This window comes from Corvus cornix, chromosome 1A (assembly GCF_000738735.6).
Source record: "Corvus cornix cornix isolate S_Up_H32 chromosome 1A, ASM73873v5, whole genome shotgun sequence".
Taxonomy (NCBI): Eukaryota; Metazoa; Chordata; class Aves; order Passeriformes; family Corvidae; genus Corvus; species Corvus cornix.
This window is the reverse complement of record NC_047057.1, coordinates 62140543-62165879: the sequence shown is the minus strand read 5'-3', so window position 1 is coordinate 62165879 and position 25337 is coordinate 62140543. Positions and strand designations below refer to the sequence as shown.

Here is a 25337-nt window from a genome sequence, read left to right as displayed (position 1 = left end):
CATTTCATTTACTTGTACTGTGTTATTAGCTACTGTATAAAAAATGATGCTATAATTAATATCTGTGGTTATTATATTATCATCATCACCATTGTGTGACATCCAAAAAGCTGCAGCTTTGTCCTTTGTCCCCCTACCCCATGTGTGCAGTAATTCCCAAATGTGCTGTGGGAAGTCTGGATGAAAGCTTAGTTCCCAATGCCAGCAACAGGTAGCAGAAAACAGCCAGGCTACACAGGAAAGTTAATTTATTTCAATGCATTCATTAGCCTGCCTTTTTAAGTAAAGAAGAGGGATTTTGGTGCCCAGCCATACATTGGTATTTCTATTTTTGGTGCACCGGGCCTAGCCTCCTGCTGCAGCCCCAGAAAGACTTGTGTCTTCTGCAGCTCCTTCCCGTGGTCTGGAAGCCATTTGCAGAATTCTGGGGCACCCTAAGCACAGGCCATCTCAGAATCATCCCCTGAGGCTGCTAAGGAGCTAATTGTGCAAACTGGAATTAAGGCCTGAAGCCCTAATTATACTGTGGAGTCATTTAACATTCAGAGTTGGGCTCCCTCCTGCTCTGTGTCAGGACGGGACAGGAGGGGTTGGTGGGCACCTCCTCCTCCTATTATTCAGCATGTTCTGCACTCAGAGGGTGCTGCCCTCCAACCCAGATTCCAGAGGTATTGAATCCTTAGGGATGAAAATACAACACAAAAATAGGAAATTGCGCAACGGAGCTTTTATGTTGGTGGCACAAAAGTTCCAGCACGTCAAAGACACTGTTATTGCTATTTCTATCCTGTTCCTGGTGAGGCCAAACATGGATCTCCAGGGAGTTCCCAGATGAGGATGCTGGTGGAATATGTAGGAAGGTGTTGCCTTTATTCCCCCCTCTTTCTTCCTGCCTTTTTCTTCTTTCTTAAGCTAGCAGGAATGAAAAGAGTACACAGCCTTTCCTCAAAAAATGGACTTCACGAGGTGTTCCACAGGCAAACAATGATGAACACATAGAAAGACCTAAAAGAAAAACGACATTCCTTAAATTGACAAAAAAAAATTTTAAAGATGCTCTAAAATAATATTTAATTAGACCCACTAGAAGGTTTTTTTTTTTTTTTTTTTTTTTTTGCTTCAGCCTTTTGAGCAAAAAGTTGATATCCTTTGTATCAGGTAGCATATTTTCACAAAAAAATCCTGTGTTTTATGTGTAAAAATGAACAGCCTCCCCTGTTGGGATTCTGCAATCACAATGGCTGGTAGAGCACAGGTAATGTGAGGGCAGATTTCTGCCTGATTCCCATCTCTAATCCTGTGCAGCCTTTTCTCACCAACCCCAAAAGCTGTCTGCTTATGCTCTGCTTTTATTACTGGTATCTGAAGGTTTATTATCAAATTTAAGCTATTTAACAGCCATTCGCACATTTTGCACATTTTTAATCCATATAGAGGTCAGAGACGCTGAAATTTTAAAACAAAATAGAAAAGATTAATTAGAAAAATGTTTAAACAAGGTATTGTAAAAGTTTGGGCATAAAGATGTATTTTCCAGATGTTTTTGTTCAAGTCTGCTGCTTTCTAAAAAGTCTTGTCTTTGACAATTGGGCACTTTCTGCTGAAAAACATTTCTTAAAAGATTTCTTAGCAGATTTGTTTGTGTTAAGGACATTATGAAAAGCAAAACAATCATCTACCATCAATATTGAACACATCTTTCAAATAATATAAATGTCTAGCATTAGCCTGGGATAGCAATTTGCTTTGGAAAATATGATAGGTTTTCTTAGCATACCCACTCATTCTACATGGAATAAAAAATAAACCAATTTAACTGACTGAAAAGAATCCATGAAAGCATATTGCACTGTCTAATTCTAGTTTATCTATGAGATTCTCTCCTGTTCTGAGGACTGAAATGACCACATGAATTGACCCAAAAATACAAGTGAAACATCTGTGTCCAGTTTCACCCCAAACTTACTGAGCAAGTGAAATTGCAATGAAATGTTGATCCTTTTCTGGACAAACAAAAGAGCTTCCTCAGTTCCCATGAATAGAAAACACTAGAAACAGTTCAAGTCCTGTAAAGAATTTTTATAGCTTTTTCTACTTGAGCAATCTGAGGTTTCTATATAAGATCAGGACATAAGATCTGTAGTGAGATATTATCAGAGACTAGAGCCTAAATAATCTCAAAGTTTATCGAGCTTAAATAAACAGCACGTCCTAATATAGGCAACATTTTTTTACAGAAGTAGTATGTAGGCTTTTGATCAGTGACTTACTTGGTATGAATATTGCTGTAAGACAAAAAGCAAGAATGTTTTTCTATTCTCTCATACTACTATGTGTGTCAAAGTTTTAATATTTAATGTGAAGTTTTGTACAGAGTTTGTCCTTCCCTGGATTAACAAAGACTCAGGTGGAGCTTTCTCAGTCTTCCATTTTGGTTGCCTCTGTGAAAAAAAAGCCCCTAAAATAAAAAAAATGTGCTGCATCAACCTTAAAATATTCTGATTGCAGAGAGAGATTTCAGAAATGAATTGAAATATAAGTACTGTGAGCTTTAAGTGTATTGTTATCTTTGCTCTTACTGAAGTTGGTGACTCCCTGCCAGCACTGACCAGGCAGGACTAATTGTTAAAACTCTTCAAAATATCAACTTAATACTGACACAGTGCAGCCTCAACCTCCACAAATGACAGAATCCGTCTGGCACAAAGGAAGTGAACGATGCTGTACCTGCATGAGCTTCCTATACTGCCAAATAGTGGTGAAATGAAAACACAGGCACTTCAATGCCAGGCAACAGCAGCACTATTTTTTAACCTCCATATTTCGGTCCTGGGGTTGGGATTGGTGTGACCTGGGGTCTTTGGTTGCTGTTAATGACAAGTGCAGGCAGAGTTCAATGTCTTGAGGAGTGTGTGATGTGCGGAGTGCTCAAGCAGCACAAGGGTGACTGTGAAAACTTCCTTGTTCCTTTGGAAGCCGGCCCCCAGGCAGCACTGGACACTTAACTCTGGGCCCCTCCTTGGGAATCGTTCCTGGACAAAAGCAAATTTGCTTTTCCTGAGGATTAGGTGCTCTCTTTTGCCTGCATTGGTGTTCAAGGCTGACCTTAGTGGTGTAATGTGGTGCTGCTTAGCTCAAGTGGGTCAGCTGTGAGGGAAAATGCAAATGGCACAGATGGCTCCAGCACCCTAGGTGCATGATCCAAAATAAGAAGAGCCATTCAGCAACACTTTTATTAATTAGAAGTGTGATTTTGAACCATTTGGTCATTCCAATGAAACTCCAGGTGTTGACTAAACAAAGCACAGGACAGCGCTATCAGTGAAGGACAGCATTTGTGGTAGAGTGGTGAGCGATGTGGGCTTAAAAACACTAAAAAAAGATCTGAAGTAAAGCATCTCCCTGAGCTTAGCATCACTTTTGGCCAGCACAGAGAGAAGAGTCCCTCAGCCTTGGAAAATTATGCTGCTGTTTCAGCATTATTACAAGATGTGGGATCCCCAAGCTTTTTTCAGTAATCTTACCTGGGGGGAGGGTGCTCCTGAATTCAGGTCCCATCTTTACAATCAGAGATTCACCTTCTGGGTCCCCTCTGTATGCAGCCCTTCAGGTAGTGTCAGAACTTGACCCAAAAGAGGATGGTGAGGGGCTCCAGCCCGGTGAACATCCGGAGAGTTGTTGCACCCTGTCCCACACCAGCTGTCCCTCAGGGAAGACACAAGGGTGGAAGCAGCACATGGATGGAAAACCCCTCGAATCCTAGAAACAGAGAGAGGCTCAAACTAAAACCTTGGAACCAAACATGGGAAGACCAAAAAGAGAGTAGGGTGCCAATCTCTTGCATGAATTGGACTTGCCTCTACTAGCTGCTCCCATTTTCTGCTTTGTACTGGGAAGATTGGAAATCTCCGCTGGCAGAGCTGACGGAACCCCAGCACCTTACTGCAAAGTGATAACAGCAAAACTGTGATAGCAAAGATGAGCAGGAAAATTACTTTTCCTTTTTGGCCAGGGAGGAAGAATTATTTTTCAATTCTACAAAGAATATTGGTGTGATGTAGGAGTGTTTTGGGGATTAAGGTGGCAGGAGGGGGAAGAAGAGACGGAGGGAAGGAAGTATAAATAAACTTAATTAATGATGTCCACAGTTTTTTGAGTGCCTTGATGAAGCTGCTGATATAATTGACTTGAAGTCTGTCCCTTTTTTCTCATTTGAACTACATCAAAGCATCCCTTTCTATGGCATTCCTTGCTTACAAAGAACATAAATTATCACTGGCCAACTGCACTTTTATTAAGCAGCAAAGATTATTTCATACTGAAAGTCTTAACTATATTTAATGGAGGTTATGCCTAGCAACTAAAGACATAGATGCAATATTTCATTTTATTCAACAAAGTTGGGAGTGTATATAGGCATGTAAAGTCAACAACGGTAATAAATATTTTAAATGGCAATAATAAGTAGCAGTGTTAAACACGTATGTATAAGAGATAACATCAAAAAAAATTTTTTTTTTGCTAGGATTCACAAAGCCCATGTCTTTGATTCCAGATATTTGATTATGATCAAAGTTTAGGAAATCTAATAATGAATATCAATGTTGGGGTTTATTAGGCCTTAATTAACCTAAATCTCTCCCTTTGTCCATATTACTGAAGTTTACAACTCCTTATTGTAGTATTTTTTTATTTTCCCTGTCACCACACTTCACCATTGCTTTGTCTGCTGCCTTCTAGCCCTGTCTAACCATTCTTCAGCATTTATCCATTATTCTGAAGCATTTTGTGTGCTGGGCAGGAAAAGTAGTATTCAAAATTCAATTGTATGTGTAGAGAAGGACAGGGAGGAGAGTCAGGGTCTACCTCCAGCGCCACTGGTGTTTGGAATTTAGCCTTGCCAGCAGGTTCTTGATTTTGAGTCATGAGTAGGTTCAAGGTGTCAGTATCAGTGTGGTGTTCCTTGTACTTTTAGCAAGTATGGTTTAATCTGAGTAGGAGATGCATATAGTTACAGTTCTGGTCAGTGCCTCTCCTTGGAGAGTTATCAGTTCTCTTTGAAGAGGCTCTAATCCCATAAGATCTATTTTGGCTGCAATCCTAATGTTCCATGGACAGTGGACTCTAAATTAAATATTTCCATGGAGGAAAGAGATCACAGAGATGTTACACAACCCTTGGAACGTGACAGCTCAGAGACAATCAAAAACCGAAGAGAACTAGATGACCTGAGACAGGCAGGCATTTCTCCTGCAGTGCTACTGCTGCTTTCTCAGAGGTGCACAAAATACAAAAGCTGGGCAGTGTTCTTTGCATATTGCTCATTTAATCTCCTCTGTCTTCTGAAACTTTCTCTGGGATGGGTTCAAGGAGCCAAGAGCAATCCCCAGGCTTTCTGCAGAGCCAGAATGGCTTCCAAAGTGCTCAGACCCTTGCAGCCCAGATGACCTTGTGGAGCCACCTCACTGCAAAGCTCTTTGTTCTCCTCTCAGCTCTGGAACAGTCCTGTTCATCTTCTCTCTCCAGCATTTCCAATCCATCTTTTTGCTGTCAGCCTTTCCAGTCTTCCCTTTGTCAATTGTCTCATTTGGGGAATTTCAGAAGCTGGTGGCTTGTCAGCTTTTGGCTCTTTTCTAATGGTTTCTCAGAAATGTAAGAGCTATACCTAGATTTTTACAGGTCGCCCTGACCTTGTCACGGGTATTGGTTTAAGGTTGAGCACTTAAGATTCAAAAATGCTCACTGGTAGAAAGGAAGGAAAAATTCAGAGGGCCTGCAAACAGTCAGAAGGTTTTATTAGTAATAACACACTTGGCATGTTAGTTCCTGACCTATTGTATAGGCAGTGGGGTTTGGATAAAGGGGCAGGGTGAAGGGAAAAGAGAAATTAGAGGGGTTAATGAAAAAGGGAGAAATTAATTAAAGGAAAAGAGAAAAAGAGAGGAAGAGAAAGAGAAAAAAAGAGAGAAAAAGGGAAGCAGGCTGCAGGCCAAATTATTGCTTGCTGCTGAATGTGACAGTCTGTTCAGATCAAAAGAAGAATTGGATTTCTTTTTCCTTACTACTTAATTGTTAAAAGGGTCTTAACCTTTGGGTGGATTTTGCACAGAGCTCCTTTTAAAATGTTTTATGTTTATTCATGGAAGTCCCAAGGTTCTTACAAAAGAAGTCCTTTTCCACCCCCATACACCAGTGTCTTTTGTTTTACCTGCTGTAGAAAAGGGATGTTTGTCTTTGCATTCTTTTATTTCCAACATTTTTAATACATAGGTTTCGGTTTATATTGGCCTTTTCAGAGAGTTGTCTGATTCAATTCTGAAACTGTAGAATTCTAGACCTTAGTTTCCTCATGCTGCATCTCTATTAGAGAAATATTCTTTTCTAGGAAATTAACCTTTACTGTCGCTTTTCTGACTGAATCATCAGCAATTATTTTGTCCCTGTGGAGTGTTTTCATGGCTCTCCAGAAATTTATGGGTAACTGTCTTAGAGGAGCACAGTCACAGAAAGGGCTTTATTTCTACATTTTGAAAAGTATTTCAGGCGTGCATCACTTAGGAACAAGTTAATGAGCTTCCACGAGCTGGTACATGGTCACTGTCTGCAGGGGTAGGTAGGGCAGTGAGAGTCCTGTGACAGTGAAGGAAGACTTTGCAACCTGACATTGTTCTGTGGATCCCCTTCTGATAACTGGGAGGGAACTGTTTCCAAGTATGTTCTGCAGGCAGCTAAAAACCCGGGTGTAATTCTTCCTTTTGGCACTTGTGTCACTATGACTTAGTGCTTTCACGAAATTAAGCATCTGTGAGCCCTGTCTTGTGAGTCCTCAGGGAGCAACTTCTCTGTGATGGCAGGGGAGGATGTAGTCATAATCCCTTTTTTCAGATGAGGTTATAATTCCCATTCTGGTTGGGGGCCCAGCTAGATAGAGGCTTATAAAATTTGTGGAATAATTATCAAGACGTATATTCTATAGCTAGGAGACAGTAATTCCAAATCATAAAGCTCAAAGAGCATTTAATCCAGCTGTGTTAGACAAGAATGGGATTTATTGGCATAAAACCAGCAATCCCCTTTTTTCCATCCTCCAATTCAGTGCAGAAAAAAAGAGGAAAAGAAAGGAAAATGACTGATGAGCCCTGGCAAATCTTAGTGTTGACGTTGAAGATGTAATCCTGCTTTATCTCCAGTCTCACTGCCAGAGGTTGCCTGCTTTCTAGTAAAGGAATCTGCACCTTTAGCAAAGCAGTTTCTGGGCAGACTTCAATATTTTATTGGAAGCCAGTACCAGGTATGAGAATACCAAGCTCTTTACAGAAGCAGCTGGCTCCTTTCTGCTGAGTTTATCTTGAAGCAACTTCCACCAAGAGGGCTGGGCAGGAAGCTGGGATGAGTTGGTGGTACCCTGAACACATGCCTGTCCAAGCTCTGTGTGTGTGTGTGTGTCAAGAGGCTGCACCTTGCTTTTCTCTTGCACACCCACAGGCTTTGCCACCATGAAGAAATAGAACAGAAAAATGGGTTAGAAAAGAAAAACCAAGGTTAAACATCTCGCAAAAGTTTCACCTCTAATTACAGGTCTTGACAGAAACTCGGGGAGACTTGTTTGAGCTAAGGAAGTTAATGTATCCCTAATTGTGATCCCTCTGACTTTTCAAACTGGGAAAAGAAAATTAAGGACAGTTTGTCTTTACAAAGAGAAAAATTTTGCCCCTTTATGAAGTTCTGTTGCAGAGAGCAACTGATGTCAGCACAGCTGGAAGCAGCCATCACACACAGTGAGGACAAACACAGCATGCTATCCGTGACAGATTCATGAGATATAACCCATAACTATTTCAAGTAATTTCCTTTTGTTGATTTTACTGTAATTCCTCTGGTGAAGAGAGCCTGGGGTAAATTTTTGTTCGTTTGTTTCTAACTTCTTCAAAAATATTAACAATAATTTTCCTCCTTCACTCTTCCCAGAAGCAAGTGCTACATATTTGGACACTCAGTAAGGAATCCGGGTCCCATCTGATTTTCAGTGAGACTCAGTCATTTGAATGTCCAAACAAATCATGAAATAGGATTTGGGGCCCTGCTTCCATACCCACTGGATGGAAGGGTTTAACCCAACCACTTCGTTCTTCAGTACTGGATTATTATCTGCTGAAGTTCTGTAATCCTGGTATAAATATACATAACATTATTCAAACACATTTTTAAAGTATAGCTAACCACATTTCAAGAGCTTGGCCCAGAACTTGGTAATTTTAATCATTTTGAAAGGGCCCAGTCAGGACTCAATTAAATGATATTTTCTGGTTTTGTTACTTGCAAGAAAGATAATTTTGGGGGACTCATGGATATTGAACATTTGAGGCCTGTATGGTAGATTTTGGACATTTTCCCTTTTTGTGACAATAATATTTATAAATTCAAAACCCAACAAAGTGCTTAGATTGAATACAGCTGTACCTGATTAGTGACATAGGCCTTCGGCTGAGGTAATTAAAATTAGATGTCAGAGTCCCTATATGGAAAAATATAGATCTGGAAAAGCAAAATAACCTATCAGAAAATGATGATGACAGGCTGAAGATATATTTTATGACAGACTTTTCAGAAATTTGGTTATATAATTTTTATGCAATTTTCCTTCTTTTCCAACCCATGTGTTGAACCATCCATTTAAATGTAAAGCCTGACCCCCAAATTCACACTACCATGAATAAGGTTAAACCATGGAGCCACAAGATGATAACTTCTTCCTGTTTCAAAACTGTTGTCCTGGTGCAGTGTTAGATTTCTATCCATGCTGGGTACTGTGAGCCCAAATTTGATACACACAAGAAATAACCAAAATTTGTGATATCCGTATCATGAGGTGATATTAAGACAGTCAAAATTTTCAGATTACAATTGGTTTTTTTCCCCATAGAATTTGAATGTCAGGGAAATGTTTATTACCTTGAAAATACTAGGATTTTTGTGGAGTAACTGGCAAGATGCTCACCATGGCTTGGTGATGTTACATAGTGACAAGAGAAAACAAAAATAAACCCCAGTAATTGAATTCAAAGGCGTGCTTGCTCAAGATTTCCTTATTTGCCCTTCAATGTTTTAATGGGAATTATAAAGCATAAACAAGAAAATAAAGCCCGAAATGAAGAGAAATCAAACTGTCTTTTACCCTTGGCCTCTAGAAATTCCCTTTCTGGTTGCAAAGCACTTGTTTTCCTTTTTGTTTTGGTGTCACTTAAATAGGTAAAGTGTCTGCCTTTGTGTGTGGCACTGCTGGGATGCAGCTCTGTGTTACCAGGAGATGACAAATGCTGGGTAAGAGAGGAATGTGAGCTGACAGATCACCAAGGTTTCCACTCTGCCCATTCTGCTTAGGCACTCCTGGCTCATCTGCAACATGCTGCCTAGAAGAACACCGGGCAAATTTGTTTCTAAAGTATTATGAAGGAACAGCATGAAATAAAGAAACTAGGAAAACCGCTAGTTTAAATGTTTAATGCAACATATTTTATACACTCCTGTTATTTACTTGACCTTTATTCCGCCTGGCTCTTCATGTATTTTTAAAAGCTTTTAACAAGCTGCATAGAGGACTGGCTGTATCTGCCCACTGGTGACATAAATAGCATGCCTGGGAGTGATAAAATACAAGCTTTCTTTAAAAGCCTTGTAAATGGATGTGTGGCAGAAGCAAAAGTTACTATTAAGCAGCTTTTAAGGCCTTTCCAGAAGCCATCCTTTTTATGCAAGTTTAGTCTCAGTGTTGAAGGGAACCTTTTACAACCTTTTGTGCAGTATCATCTCTACACACTCCTTCAGCGTGTTATTTCTCAGATTGCTCATCCTACTAGAGGTAATAGTTTCAGTCTAAGAGCCTTTTGAGACTGAAATTCCTCCGGTAGGTTGCTTAGTGCTGCCGCTGTCCAGCAGTGTAGGACATAATTACAGCTCATCTTTCTGTATCCACCTTCCCTCTGCTGTGCAGCAGCTGCAAATGGTATGAAATGTGTGCAAGAGGTGCCAGGAGTTCCCCTTGTTCTGCCCTAAAAGAAGAGCTGAACAAGTATCTGGCATTTTTTTAAACAGCAGCAAAACATCCTGCCCCCAATGCTTGCAAAAATGACTGGAAGGATCTTTAAGCAGGAAGGTAACATTGCAGTGTATATATTGAATTTACCACCTCGATCCTTCTAATGCAGCTATTTATTTTTAAAAGAACTGTGTCTTTTGATATGTTGTATCTGCATCTTTTCATTTTCTGCGTGTCCCTAAATCTGCTGTGCATGGAGAGAAGGAATTAAAGACCATAGACACGGCGAGGGAATGCTCATTTGTGAGCTGGGAACGTTGTACTTTGCAGAACCAGAATTATAAGGGTTGAGCAGCTTTGACCCCAATAGTGAGGGGTGCCTGGCACCAACAACCCTCCCCTGGGAATGTGCCTTTTGGGTCTATATCACAAAGTGGAAGAATGCCATGACAACATACAAAAACCAGTTAAATAATCTAGCAAATTGATAAAGGAGTTGCTGAGAGCGCCTATAAATGAGGAGAAACTGATAATGGAGGTGGGAGGGGGATAGGGAGCTGAATGCTGCTGGGTTGAGAAGTTCTGTTTCAGAGGGGCATGGCAAAGAGTGTCTGCATTTCCTGTTTGCTAAATAGTTCTGGGATAACTCTTCTGGTGGCCCCAAACAGCAAAGAAACAGAGGATGTACGAAATAAACATGGCCTGTCTTGTTAGAAATTGCATTTGGCAATGCCTTCCCCCCATACCACCTTGGTGTTTCAAAGGTTTGATTGGTAGTAAGGGAAGAGTACCAGTGGATCACTTATTTACAGATCTCCATACTTTTAATCTGACAAAATCCATATCTATGTGGTTGGTTAAGGAGCGATGATTGTAAGACTGTGCTTCATGTGAAACATAAATAAATACAAATAAATGCAGTTAAGGTTCCCTGTGGTTATTACACACTGGCTTCATGTGAGGGAAGCTTGGATAGAGCTGAGCAGGGAAGAACCACCAACTTCCAAATGTATTTTCATTTCGGTTTATTGTAACAGAAGCTGAAACCAGCCTCAGCTCAGGTGCTGGCTGAGGAGCAGCCCAAGTTATCTCAGCTGGAGGATGGACAGCATCTTCCAGCAGGATGGGATGGGTGGTGGGGTCACCGGCAGCCACTGGGCCTCTGTGTAGGGCCTCCCTGTGCCTGGGAGCCTCTCTGAGCCCAGAATCCTTAAATCCTGCAGGGATTTAAGGATGTAAAACAAATATGCCTGGCTTCCTGTTTATTTATCCACTCATCATGAGCAGGGCAGTTGAGGGACACAATCAAAAAGGTTTTGAGTGCTGGGACTGAGTGCTGGTACCAAGTGCTGTGCTTTTCCCAGCTGGGGATGTTGGATAGATTGTGGGAACAGAGCCTAGGGCTGACAACAGCAGGGTGAAGAAAGTGCCCCTGGGTGCAGGATAAAGGAAATTATGATCCCCACAGTGGTGTCTACTGGAGAAAAATGAGTTGCGCATGTAGGAACTGGCACTGCAGAGAGAGACAAATGATAAGAAACTAAATTAAGTTGTCAGAATGATGATAGTGTACTAAAAGGAGAAACATCCACCATCTCTCTTTCTGCCTATAGCCTGGAGAATTATGTCTGAAAGGAATTTATATTAATGCTTGATGCTGGAAATGTCCAACTCAGATTTATGACATGAATCTGTCAGATTTACATTTGTTTACTGTAAAAGGGAAAACAGTGTGAAGGGGATATAATGTGATGCAAACATCTGAGAAGAGAAAAATACAAGGGGGAAATAACTTCACTCTTGGCAGCAATCATACAATAATGGCTAAATGATTGCCACATGAGTGCACCAGATTGGGACCCAGCAGGTGCCACTCGGTCCTGGCCTCTGCTGCGGAGATCTGCAGTAACCCACTTTGGCCCAAGCCTTAGAACAACACCTATTTTGGCATTTGACTGCCCTGGAATCAACTCCCAGATGAACAGAAATTTGGCACCTCCTTCCTGTGTGCCTCACTTCCCAGGAAACTGAGGATGATACTAGGACAGTCCCTCCAGCTGCTGAATTCTGAACCCTTGGGTGGGAGCTCTTCCATGAGGCCCTTTCCAGGCAGAACCGAGCTCAGGGAACTCCTCTGCCAGTCAGGGCCTCCTTCTGCTGTTTAAGGAATAAAAAGTTGTGTCATGATGCTGTGATCATGTTAACGTGCAAAAATATCCAGTACTAAGGACATTCTCAACCCTCTTCCTAATTAATGCCTCAATTAGTTTTCTACTTGCCACCCTCATCAGTCTTGCCTCACTAAGCAAATGACCATTTCATGTACTGATAGAAGGAAACTCGGATACAAACCCTGTTAGAATTTCATTGCTATTGGCATCTTTCACATTTCAAGTGTCTGTATCAACTTCAATTCCAAGGAAAAAATCCAGGTGGCATTTCAGTAGTTAAATGCTCTGACTTGCTAGAAATTCCTTCATTGCATTTGCTACATGGCTGGGTTGATAAAGGTAACATGTCTTGCTATCTTTACGCTTCAGCATCAAATAAACAAAAAGATTTTTCAGATTTTCAGACTTTTTAGTAACTGCTGTCACCAACACACACCTGTTGTGCCAGATGAAACAAAGCAATGCTGCTTTACAGGAGGAAAAGCTCTCCTGCAGGCCAGCTGGAGAGTTTGCTGATCTGTGAATCAAGGAGAGCCTTTTCCCCAGGCACAAGCTGAGCTGGCCACCAGTAATGTTGTTTCAACCCATATCAGCCGAGTGGCTGTCTTAAAACTCATGAATTTGAGAAGCCAGATCAGATGAAGCAAAATTGTTCCTAAGGTGTTATTGCATGAGAGAAAAATGGCAGTGTCCAGCTTCGATGACCTCCCTCAAGCACATTGCCTTGCAAAATCCTAAGCTGCACAGAAGAAACAGTTTAAAAATAATATCCTGCTGATGCCAGGCTGAGTCCTTTAAAAACTTAGTGCTTAGAGCAATTGAGAGGAGAGGAAGATTTCAATAAAAAGAAGGGAACACAGGCTGTTTAATAAGCAATGAGACAGGCCCTTGCCAAGGAAAATGGGTAGCCAGTAGCAAAATAAAAGAAGATAAGGAATATATTTCATTTGATGTCCTTTGACTGCAACTTCTCTTTGCTGTGGAATTATGTGCCTGGGATGTCCAGAGCTCCACCCCTCTTCAAGACCAGGTGAACCCAAACTGCCCCTGCATGGCCTATGCTACCTACCCATGGGTGCCCCCCGAATTCCCAAAATTCCTGTTGGAAAAGCCACCTGAGTAGAATACAGGGAGAACTGCAGCTCTCCCGTAGGTGCCATATTTTCTGATCATCAAGGTCCTCACCCACTCTGTGTGCTCTGGATGCCTTATGAAACATTAGTGCCAACGTGGACTTTGAAACCAGACTCAGAAGACTACTCTATGTACCTTAGTGGGATTCCCAAAAACAAGGGAATTTTGTCACCACAAAGCATATAAATGCATTAAATAAAAACCATGTATAAATATAAAAATAAAAACATAGGTATGTTAGAGGTTTCTAGTGATACAAATTTCTATATTGTCTTCCTAATATGATGAGGAATATAAAAAAACTAGTCACAGGCTGTAGGTGCAGCATATTCATGGTAGTAACACAGAACTGCAAAGACAAATGTGACACTCTTAAAATGGGATCACGAAACATAATAATAGGTTTTCACAACATAGGAACAATGCTATAATGTAAATGAAATTAGTATAATTGGACCGTTACATGAACTTGAAAGTGAACTTGAAAGTAGAGACTATTTTAAGCATCCCTATATCTTGGGAGCAATGATTTTTTTGGGAGCAGCTTTCAGTATTTTTTTTTAACAACATGAATAATACTGTATAAAATCCCGAGTAAAGAAAATCGGCCAATCATAAAGGTCTGTTGAAACTAAAGGCAACAAAAAATTCTGGAATTACATCTTGAATCAAAATGCAAGCCTTTGAGAAACACATAGATGATCCACTTCCTGGACTGATGAAAAAAAGGCCAAAAATAGATAATTATTTTTAAGTGACAAAGTTCCCAGAAGTTTTGTTTTCAGGTCAGCAGCTGCTCACTATTCACCAAAATATTTGCTTTTAAATATTTAAGGATTTTTCTTTCTCTTTTGCAAAATTAAAGTTCTCTCATTGAAGCATTCAACCTTGCATGAGCAGCTCTAATTTGTTACACCTGTTTACAGCTGTTTTACTAATGACTAGAGATACAGAAAATAACTTCCTAATGGGACATAATTTATTACAAGATCATCTACATGTGAAATTCTCTTGAAGGAACAGGGTCTCTGTGAGCTACTTGATATAGATTTAATAGAAAGCAAACTGTGAAAATGAGTTCTTAATCTATCTTTTTCTTTTTTTTGCCATCCTTGTTTAAGAAAGGCTAAAAAAATAAAGTCTGTGGAATGTTGACAATAACGTTGCAGTTGTTGTAAAGGCCATCCCACCTCTTACTCACAAAATCCAGACACAATCTGACATAAAAGCTTTGACTGTTGCCATTGATCTTGGCTAGAACACTTCTTGGTTGGCATAAGAATAGTTAACTCATTCCCAATTAAATGTCTCCCAAACACATAACAGTTTTCTTTTAGGAGGTCACAAATAGTAAGATTTAAAGAAATTACCAGTAAAATACATCAAGGTAGGCTTTCTTTCAGAAAGAGATCTCTCTGATTAGAAGACCTCTATGATTAGAAGAAATAATGAATTATTAAAGAGACTCCCTGAAAGCGAAAGTGGCATAGAGTGCACACTGGGGACACAAAAGGCCTTTAATCTCACCTGAAAGCCACAGCTCAGCATTTTGTCAGTGTGAGACTTCTCATCTGAGGATAAATAGATGTTCTGACAGCACACGTGTGTGCCTTGCTCGTTGGGAGCCACATCTGCAACCCCCTCTGGTTTGTTTGCTTGCTCTGAGAAAAAACAGCTGATTAGGAACTCTGCCAACCTAATGTAGTCTAACTTTCTAGTCTTGGAAAAATATGTTCTTTCAAGGCACTAACAGATGGACACCAAACATTATTGGTTACTTTGGGAAAACGATATTCCAAGCTTAAAAACCATATAAGGAGGAGCATACAGCCCTGTTTTTAGAGCACTTCCTAATTGAAAACTACCCTCAGCAAGACGTTCACACATCAGTGCGAGTGAAGAGCAGAACATCACACACAATAAATTGGAACCACAAGCAAAAAGACATCACTGCTCTTCTCTTCCTACAGTTTGTCCCTCTCAGAATGAGTGCATGCTTTCATTCTCCTCCACGAAGCAAAGGATGGAGTTCCCCGTAAGAGGCCAAGTGAGGACTGTCCCCCTGGGGGTTTTCATTAAAATAATGCAAACACACATTTATCTCAACCAAACACCTCTCATTTGAAAACTGGCGAGGAAAGGAGAGATCCCACAGTCCTTTAGCTGCCTAAAAAAGCAGAGTACAAAGGCACAGCTTTAATACCACAAACACAGAGCGAGCTTGGGAGCAGATGCTGCAGTGCAAGATAATTTTCCACAGCTTGGCATGAGGGTGTTAAAATGTTACTGAAAAACTGAAAACACCGAAGTGCTGCAGGATGAGAGAGCCATCTGAGATACAAGTCTTCTTTAATTACTATTTAGCATGGTGGGAATTGCATGGTAAATGCCTTCTAGCCTTCCCCTAGCACACCAAGCTAGTATTTAAAATGATTTAATTGTCACCTGTCTGCCTTGCAACCACCGCCTCCCTTTTTCCTTTTGTTCATAAGTACCTACAGCCTTTTACAGTGTCACCATATTGCTACAGCCAGGATGTCTGCTTGACTCGTTTTGAAGACATTCAGCAGTAACCAGACTTAGGGTACTTTTGATGCATAACCACCCGTTAACCCTCAAAAGGGGGGGGGGGGAAATCCTTGTTTCCTATGAAACAGAAACCGGTCTGTCAAACCCCAATGGTCAGTGTTGCTCTGCCTCTCCGCCCACGATGGACCGTGCCAGGGTAACCTGATCCAGCAGCTGCTTTTCCTCTGCCCTTGACTCTTCCCGACGAGGGCAGCAGCTATGAATAATGGGCTGCTGAGGACACGGTTTTGCTCCGTGCTGAGTTAAGGAGCCTTTTGCGGAATGCCCTCGTGTTGAATCATTTACCTTGCAGCAAAATAACCTGACAGAGCAGGACACAGGTTACACAGCTTAACCAAAACAGCAGTGGCAGCTGGGCGTTTTCAAACCCCTGCAGCAAAGTTCATCAGGTCAGACATATGAACTTCGGTGCTGGTTTCTCATAAGCCATACTTGCTCTTTGCTATTTCTTTCCTTTAGAATTATTTTTGTTTACAGGCAAATACTGAGTTCCACAAGTGAAACAAGGTTCACAGTTGTAAAAGAAATCTTTCAGGCATTGCTGCTCTGCCTGGTTCCTTATGATGCTTTGCCTGATTCGACTTTATGATGTCAGTGGTTCCCCTCAGCTAAGCTCTCTCTGCGCATCAGTCAGAGAAGAAAGAAGATTGTGCCTGACCAGTCCCTTTCAGAAGCTTGTGAAAATGAAGGGTTTCCTTTTCTACACACTTCAGTGGGCTGTGGCTCTGCCTCTCAATACCTGTGTATTAATGAATGCCATTAGCATTTATATGTACCAAGAAATGGCTTGCAAGCTCATTGCACTTCCAGCATATTAAGTGACAGAAGAAGCAATATCACCCCTAACAGTGTTTTCCCTTAGTTCACTATTCTGACCTAATACAGATTTTTCTGTATAATGGGTGTTTTACAGAGAAACGTACTTTAATGGAGAATAAAATACCCTGTGGATAGAAAGCCAAACTTGCCTTAAGAAGCATGAACTCTAATTCCTTGCACTGAGGTTGTCTGCTGAACAGCTTGATACACAACTACATCTCACCAGGTGCCCACTGCCCTGTCTGTAAAATGGAAACATTTATATGTTCCCCCTCTGCAGAACGTTCAGAGATAACACTCTAGGAACAGTAGGCTTTGCTTACATGCAGCAGACCCTGTTACCTACTTAATGTTATCATGAGCAGGGTTAAATAACAAGCATGTTTACATTAACCATAAACTTTACTCTCAAAACTTGTCAACTTTTTGTCACTTCTCGATCAGTACTCCACAGTGACTTCGTTAAGGGGCTGGGGACTGATTCCCCAATGGCAATGGTTCATGTTTACATTGAAACCTTTGCATTATCTGTGAGTGACACCCCTCAGAAAGCCTCTTCTCTCTATACAACATAGTGGGCATGGTGGCATTTGTTCAAAGGCTGGATTTGATGGTCTTGGAGGTCTTTTCCTACCTTAAAGATTCTATGATCACATTTGGTGCTGTTTATCCACCTTACGCAGTTAAGGAGCCCCAGAGGAACTGAACCAAGCCAGAGAGGTCAAAAAAGGAGAAATGGCCATTAGCAAGGCAGTCCCACTTAGGGGCTTTTTCCTGATGGATTTGTATCTCAGTATCTCTTTTATATTCTATATCAGTGAGCTGAAACGACTTCATGGCACAAAACTTCCTGAAAGTGGCCAAACTTCACTTTTTCTTATTTTGTCATGAACCTCAGTTAAAGCAAAAGACAAGAAACCAAGAACTTCAACTGAGTGTTTTCTCCAATCAGTACCTGGCCAAAGACCTCTGGCTTTGTGTACACAAGAGCTGCAAATGCCTGCACCTCGTTGTCCTGATGATTAATGCTTTCTCTCACTGCCTGCAGTCCCTGAGGTGGTTGGTGTCAGCAGAATAAGCCAACACCTCACCAAATAAATCACTGTTTTCTTTACAGGGGAGCAGTGGTTTGTACCCATTCCCTCCCTGGCCAGCTCAGCACAGTGAGCAATTTTCCACACCCTGTTTCAGATAAGTTCAGTGTGGTGATAAGTGGAAGCAATAACTGCAGTGTCACCACACCCTGGGGATCATGTTTGCTTCTTCTGGGTCAGCAGCTCAAGTCTCTTATCAGCAGAGAATCTGTAAAAGCAAGGCACTAATGGTAACTGCCCACAATCAAAAGTGAGCTACCAGCTGAGTAAACAACACAGCAAAAATGATGGCTTTTAAATTTTTACTCACTTTTCTGTTGTCATTGCTTAGAAATTTGCATATTATTTAAATGAATAACTTTGCAGTTCATACATCCAAAAAGTCCTCCTAAGCTGGAACTTTTGACAAATGGGAACTGCATTTTAACTGAAGCATTCAATGTCATTCAATGGAACCTTGTAACCATTTTTCATTTTCCTACACAAGTGACAAAAATGGTTTTGTCTATCTGGCTTTCAGTCCTTAGCATTTTAATTTTCTTCCTTCCCCACCTCTATTTTCTACACTTGAAAAAGGGAGAAGGTTAAGTGAAAGGAGGAAGAAATGTACAAATGTAAGATCTTTGGTTGGTCATTCTTGGCAGAAGTATGTAATAAATTATTCATTTTTTCTATATGGTTTTAAAAACCAAAAATTGTTATAAGAAATTATGAGAACTTAAACTAGCTCTGAGACCATTAAGAAAAGAACTTTAAAAAGGGAGAAAAGTCAAACTGCAGTAGATGGAACAAACCCCATGTTGTGACCAAGCATCCTCCTCCTGGGTTCTGCAGGCCAGGCGCTTTCCTCCGGCCCTGCTCACTGTCCACCAGCTTTCTGTGGCTCCTTAGGCCACAGCAAATTCACATTGTCACCTTCATGGATTCCTGGGGAAACATCTCTCCAAGGTGCCCCCTGTGACCTGCTCCTCTCCTGGTCTCTCCTCTTCCCAAGGGCTTGTCTGAGCTCCAGCGTATCTCCCTTCCCTCTCCAGAGACTCAGGCCACGTGGATCAAGTTGTTTCAATCAATATTACAGCAAGGAAAAGGATGCTTTGGGAAGGCAGAACAGAAGATAAAGTTTGGGATGTGTCAGATAAGGGAAAGGGACAAAAGAACATGATAAGAGTGAGTAGAAACATGCATGTGAGAGGCTTAGTTCATAATTTTATTTGGGTTATTTCCTTTGCCACTTTTTTTTTTACATGGTACTTCAGTGAAAAAGCTTTTTTAAGTGGTGCAGAAGTCTTGCATTCTGTTTTGACACATGACAATTTATAACTGCTTCCTATTCCTTGTAGATATACTGCTCCTCCATATTTCACTTTTATCAGTAGTTACTGAGGATAAAGGAACCTGGATAGTGTTGAGACATATTTTAAGCACAATGAAGGATTTCTTTTCAATGAAAAGCCATTTCTGTGTTTTAAAGACCAAAAATCTGTCTGTCTCATGACTTGGAAATTCTGTGACAAGTTTAGGAAGCTTTTTTCAAGATTTTCAACTCATATATGGCCCAACCGAAACCCATCAGAGCTGATGGGAGCCTTTGCACTGACATTAATGTGCTCTGAGTCAGGACCTGGGGCCTGAGATTACATCTCAGTTGTATCAACACCGTGCAGTGCTTAATTAAATGGAGACACTCAAATATGCAATGAGCCACCCACAGTGAGCGCAGCAATGAGGGTCTTGATACCAAAAAGGAACAATGATTTCAGCTCCAGCTTTCTCCAATGAGCTCTTTTAGGGTTTTCCCAAATCTGGGAAGTATTTTGTTCCTTGAAGTGCTGAGTGTTGTTTCAGTCTGGTGTTCAGACACACTACCTACAACTGTGTAATTCTTGAGGTTTCTTGTTTGTCTCCAGCATTCACTCTTATATTAAAAAGAGTTTAGAGAAGTAGAAGAAATGCTTCTTTCAGTCTCTGTTATCTGATATGGGTTGTACAAATTTAACTTTGCTGTGTAATGTAATCAAGTCTAATAGGAAAGCAAATAGTCTCACCACAATGAGTGACACTAATTTCAGTGACTGAATTTAAACATGCCTGGTGTGTTTCTGCAAGACCTTGCCTTTCCTAAGAATTCAGGCATTCACCATGTTCTAAAAACTCGTGGTCAGTAAAGAGGTCCTGGACCACACAATAAGTAGGAACATGTAAATTTGAATTTTTGCTTCTGAACAGGCCTCCTTCCACCAGAGAGCAGAGATTCATCTGGAGAAACCTAAGCTGACAGAGAAACTTCCAGGGTGGTTTCTTAAAAAGCTTCTGTGCTGTTCATTGTCACTGCAGAATATCCAACTCTACATATTCAAACCGCAATATATCCTCCTCATGCTGCCTTCTTTTCCTTATCTCCACGTACCTTACTTTTTTAATTCCAGCAAATCCCATTGTTTCTACTGGAAAATGTTCCTGGTAGTATAAATCACGGTCACTGCTTATATAAGCTTGCTTTCCAATTTGCATATTCGTAACAAGGCTGAGAAGTAAGGAGCCATTAAAGCCCAAGCTAAATGAAAATATTTCAAACTTATAGGCAAAACATTTTTCAGATCCCTAATAGTATGCAGTCCTTCTTAGCAAGCAGTGTTGGTAAATTAGAAATTTGCATTAACAGCCTTGCTAATAACTTAATTTCCCACCCTCTACCCGGGAGCTCTGAATCCATAGAGGGAGTTAATTACCTATTGACTGCAGACAGTAGTTTTGAAAAGGAACTTTGGTCTAGTCAACATCTTACTGGTTTTGTTTGCCAGTAATTATCAGTGGCAGAGCTTAAGAAGCAAGCACAGGTTACTGCTAAGATTCCCACAGAAAAGGAAAAAAAAAAAAAAGCATCTGGGTTTTTTTGATTTAAGTTCAATCTGTCAAGGAGAAATGTGAGCTGGAAACCACAAAATGTTATGCAATTAAAAAAGAAAAAACTCAAAAAACAGGAGACAGTTTACAACTGTGGAACATAAGTGGGTTGAATAGTAATTAAAGTACAATTATAATCTGAGAGGTGACTTCGGGAAAAGTCATGATCTGACTGAAGAGCTCTGCCATTCAGACTCATTTGAATCCTGTCCTGTTTTAGACCAAAATTAAGTGTAATTTTTGTGTCATTTTAAATAACTTTCTTTTCCTACCATATAATTCAAGAAATTTACTCCGTGTTTTAAAATGAATGCATTTATATTGATAAAAATTTATGAGTGTACCTAAATAAGTAGTGTCAGTTGAAGCCCTAATATTTTCCTGCTCTTTTATCTACCCTTGTATACATAAGTATTTATAAATATATATCTATATAATATGTAGTTTATAAATTGTGATAACTGAAGTGGTACAAAGGCCCACATATAAACTGTGCATCCATGAGAGCAATTTATAGCTTTTATCATATTGTCAGCAGAAATCTGAGCTTCATTCTTAGTTACAGACAGGTCTTTCTGCATAGCTGAAGCCAGCTGAGAGCACAGGCACTGCCAGCAGTGTGGGCAAGGACCTGCAGATTGCAGATTTCAGGGGGTGTGAGCCAGGAGAGACATACAGCTCACACTTGTCCTCCAGCAGAGGAGCCAAGCCACACACATGTTAAAATGGAGAACACAGGACCTGCATTAAACTGGGGAGGGTCATCCACACTCCTGAGGACAGTCTCAGATCCATACAATTTTTATAATTTTAATTAATCAATTAAATTAATTAATTTATATCTGAAAAGTATTGTCCAATTAGAAGAGCAGTTGGCTAGGTAATTTCTGCCCCATTGGAGCTCCCCCCAAATCTTTTAGCCCTACATTTTATTATGCCTGCCATGTATGGTGAAAAACAAAGTGTCCTTGCCAGGCTAAAAAGCAAAACTAAACAGAATTCCAAGAGGGCAGGATAATATGTGAGAAAGTGCAACTGCTATGCAAAAGTGACAAAGAGTTAGAAGCTATACAGCCATATATTAAAATCTGTAAAGCTACAGATACATATAAAAAGGAGAAAAAATCTTGGGGTATGCGTCATCCCAATGCTCTGGTGCTTTTGTGATGCCCTAGGCTGCCTGGGACATCATAATGGCAGGAGCTCTCCTGGGGTGGCAGCTGCTGCCCAGGCAGGTGGTCTGAGGTCATTCCAAGAACTTCACTGGGTTGAACTTTCTGTATCTGGAAAATTTCAATATTAGATTGAATTTTAAAAGTCCAATCTCCCATTCTTTTAACATAATCTTTGAAACAGGCTCTCCATGCTAAGCTTCAAACTTCTTTGGATGGGTTCAATTGGCATCGCTGAGCCTGTCCAAGCAGATGTGTTCAATATATCCCAGATTTAAAAATCCATGTGTAATAGATCATTTAAAAAAAAAAAAAAAAGCTGATACCCCTGAATGCAAACAAAACTAAAGGGTAAAGTCTTCATACTGCTGAATGTATTAAACACAATTATAAAGCTCTCACTAACACAAAGTAAGTACAGTTATTGGAATTTTTCTATCTTGCTTAAAGAATGTGTAGGCCTCTCCATCTCCTTTTTAACCAACAACCCAACACAGATGTGTTGGCTTAAACTTAATTTGGATGTAACAGATTCATCTGAGGAGTAGCTAAGGCAACCAACTAATTGCTCATGCCAAGAAACTGAATTAAATTTTACTTCCCAGAGATTCTCAAGTGTTTTAGTATCTTGAACTATCAGACAGCTACAAAAATGCTTCATAGATAGTACACATCTCTCAGTGTAGCCATTTAGCGCATTTGTAAGTTGGCACTGTTATTTTTGATGACAATGACATAACGATTGAGGGCTGTTCCAGTGCAACTTCTATCTAAAGTGCTGCAAAGGCTGTTTAAAGCCAGCAATGGAATGTGTCTAAGCATGATATCTCAAAATTCAAATAAATTAAGACACATTCAGCCAAGATAATTGAACCCTACTTTACATAAACAGTTTTATTTTTTTGAGAAGGCAACTTAAATCTGGCATATGTACGGCATGAAATGTTCTCCAGTAAGATATCTGCAGGACTCACATTGTGTCCAAAGTCTGGGAAGAACAATTAGCATTAAACAATTAGCACCAAGAAGGCTTGACTCATCACACAGGGCCTTTGGGCAGCTGTTCTCAAAACCACAACCCTGAGGCAAAGTACTTGCAAACCAAATAGAGGTGAGGCTGCCTCTGAGGCCTGCAGGGTCCCCTTCTCCAGTCACAGTGGTGGTGGCACAGGTGTCCTTTTGTGCCACTACAGCCTTCCCATGAAAGTTCCTCTGGAGGGACCACATGGGCAGGTTACCCTGACCATGTAGACCGAGGGAAGGGAAGGTTACCCACAGAGAATTACCAGAGTACTTCAGGCTTTCCAGTTTTGAACTGGCCAGCCACAGCAGTCCACTACCATCCTGTTCTTTCTTCCTTCATCCTTGTTTTGTTTTATCTCCTCTTCCTCACATTTCTTTGACACACCCATATCTCATCCTTACACATTAGCCTTTAAAAAAAAAAAAAAAAAGTCACCTCACTGTTGTACTAGTTTGAAAACAAAGCAGTGGGAGACACCAAGTCAGAACAACGATTTACTAGGGAAATTAAAAAAAAAAAAAAAAATAAAGGCAGAAAACACTGGGTTAAACTGACAGAGTCAGGATACAACCTGACACACTGCTAGTCAGGGTAGCAGTAGCAGTCCGATAAGATGGTGACTGCAGTCCTCCTGAAGTGGTGGATGTGGTTCTGTCAAAGCAGTGATCCTGTAGAAAGGGCCTGCTCTTCCTCAGAGGGTCCAGTGGTGGCTGTGTAGCTCCTATCCTCTGGGAAGCCCATGGAAAGAGGTGTCGGAATCTCAGATTATATCCAGGATGGAATGCTTGGTTCCTCCCTCTGGGTGGAGCATCTCACAATGGGGTAATGAGTCATGAGGCCAGGCGTTGATTAGGCTCATTAACAGAAGATAGTCCGGAGGGAGTTATCTCTGAGTCATGCGGCAGGACAATGATGGGCAATTAACAGAAAGATAGTCTGGGGGGAGGAGGCAAGGAAACACTGCCCCACCTGGTTTCAACAGCTCATGGGGATGGTAATAGAATACACTGCAACCCAGGACAATTGTTTAAAGCAGTTTAGAACTGTGATTTCTTGAGAGCTCTCTTGCCTCCTATCCGGACACATCTGTGGGACTGGGGCGCTTTGTGCCTACACTGTGCAGATATGGCCATAGTCATACTGGGACACAGGGGCAATGCAAGTGCTGGCCCTGTGGACTATAAATCAAGGGTGATTTACACTTGATCCATGCACTTCAGAGAGGTATTCCAGCTTCTTCAACTTGCAGTCCCATCTCAGAATAAGTTTATGCCAGCAAACAGTGAAGTGCTACCAATTAAATCACTTGTTGCACACCCAAATCTCCCACTTTGCTTCTTCCCACTTTCCACATAAAGGGAGGAATCACAGCTGAATTTCCAAATTTCCAAATGGAAGGCCACCTTGCAGGTGGCATCTTCTATAACAGGATTAACTGTGAGTAGGCTGAAGCCTCCCATTTATCTGTTAGCATAGCCAAGCACAGCTACACAAACTGTTATACTGGCTCATCCCATTTATATCCAGGTGCTTTTCCTTGTTTCTTCTGTAGACAAAGCCTGCTACTGTTCTTCCTGTTTATATATAGATTTAACTGGTAGCCCAGATAAGTGAAATAGCCAGAATGCAGAAAGAAAAGTCGGTGTAATCATGGGTTTATCAAGTCTTTTTCAAGCTAAGCACCACACGATCCACTCTCTGTTCTTACACCCATCCACACAGATCCATTATATCTGCTGGCAAATATCCTGAGCACTCAGGTTGTGTAAGCTTCTCCACAAATTTCTCTGCTTGACTCTGCAGCATTCCCAGCTTCTCCTGTGATCCTGTGTATTTGGAGTGTCAGATTCTGACCATTCTGACTCATGTATGGCAGTGGTAGCCATCAAGTCAAACTCTTCAGTGTTGGAGGAAGAAATGCTGCATAGACAGCTGGCATCTTTTCAAAAGAAGCACCCAGGAGAATTTGATGTTCTCAGTGGTGAATCTTTGTGCCTACTCTGCCTAGTTGGTTAGATGCTTCATACCCAAATTCTTCCCAGTGACCAAATTTGTCAGTTCAGGACTGGTCTGGATGAAGCCATCCTGTGACAAATTAGGCTGGGGAGTTAAAATACTGCTGGAATTGCAGTGGCTTAGTGTGGCAGGAACAGGCTGTGTTACCAGGAAGGGAATGTGCTTCCCTGTCCAGCCGAGTGACAGAACTGACCTGCACCCCTCCTGAACCACACCTGCCTTCACTTCTGCCTGTTCAGAAACACACAGGCAATAGTTACATACCTCTGTAATCCTCATTGTGCTGGAGTATCCCTCTTCCCTTCCTCTTCCCTTTCTGTTTTTTCCTTTTTATTCCTCTTTTTTCTTTTTCTTTCCTCTTGACATCTTCATGCTGTG

General features: G+C 41.0%; 2 long non-coding RNA genes across 2 annotated transcripts; both read right to left on the bottom strand.

Moving 5' to 3' along the window:
* Positions 1-362: 362 nt before the first annotated feature.
* On the bottom strand, positions 363-25337 carry LOC109146099. Its single transcript, XR_002047897.3, has 3 exons — positions 25224-25337; positions 3525-3759; positions 363-1005 (listed from the first exon to the last, which is right to left on the bottom strand). It is a non-coding gene; the product is annotated as an uncharacterized LOC109146099 (long non-coding RNA).
* On the bottom strand, positions 22795-23750 carry LOC109146100. Its single transcript, XR_002047898.1, has 2 exons — positions 23515-23750; positions 22795-23352 (listed from the first exon to the last, which is right to left on the bottom strand). It is a non-coding gene; the product is annotated as an uncharacterized LOC109146100 (long non-coding RNA).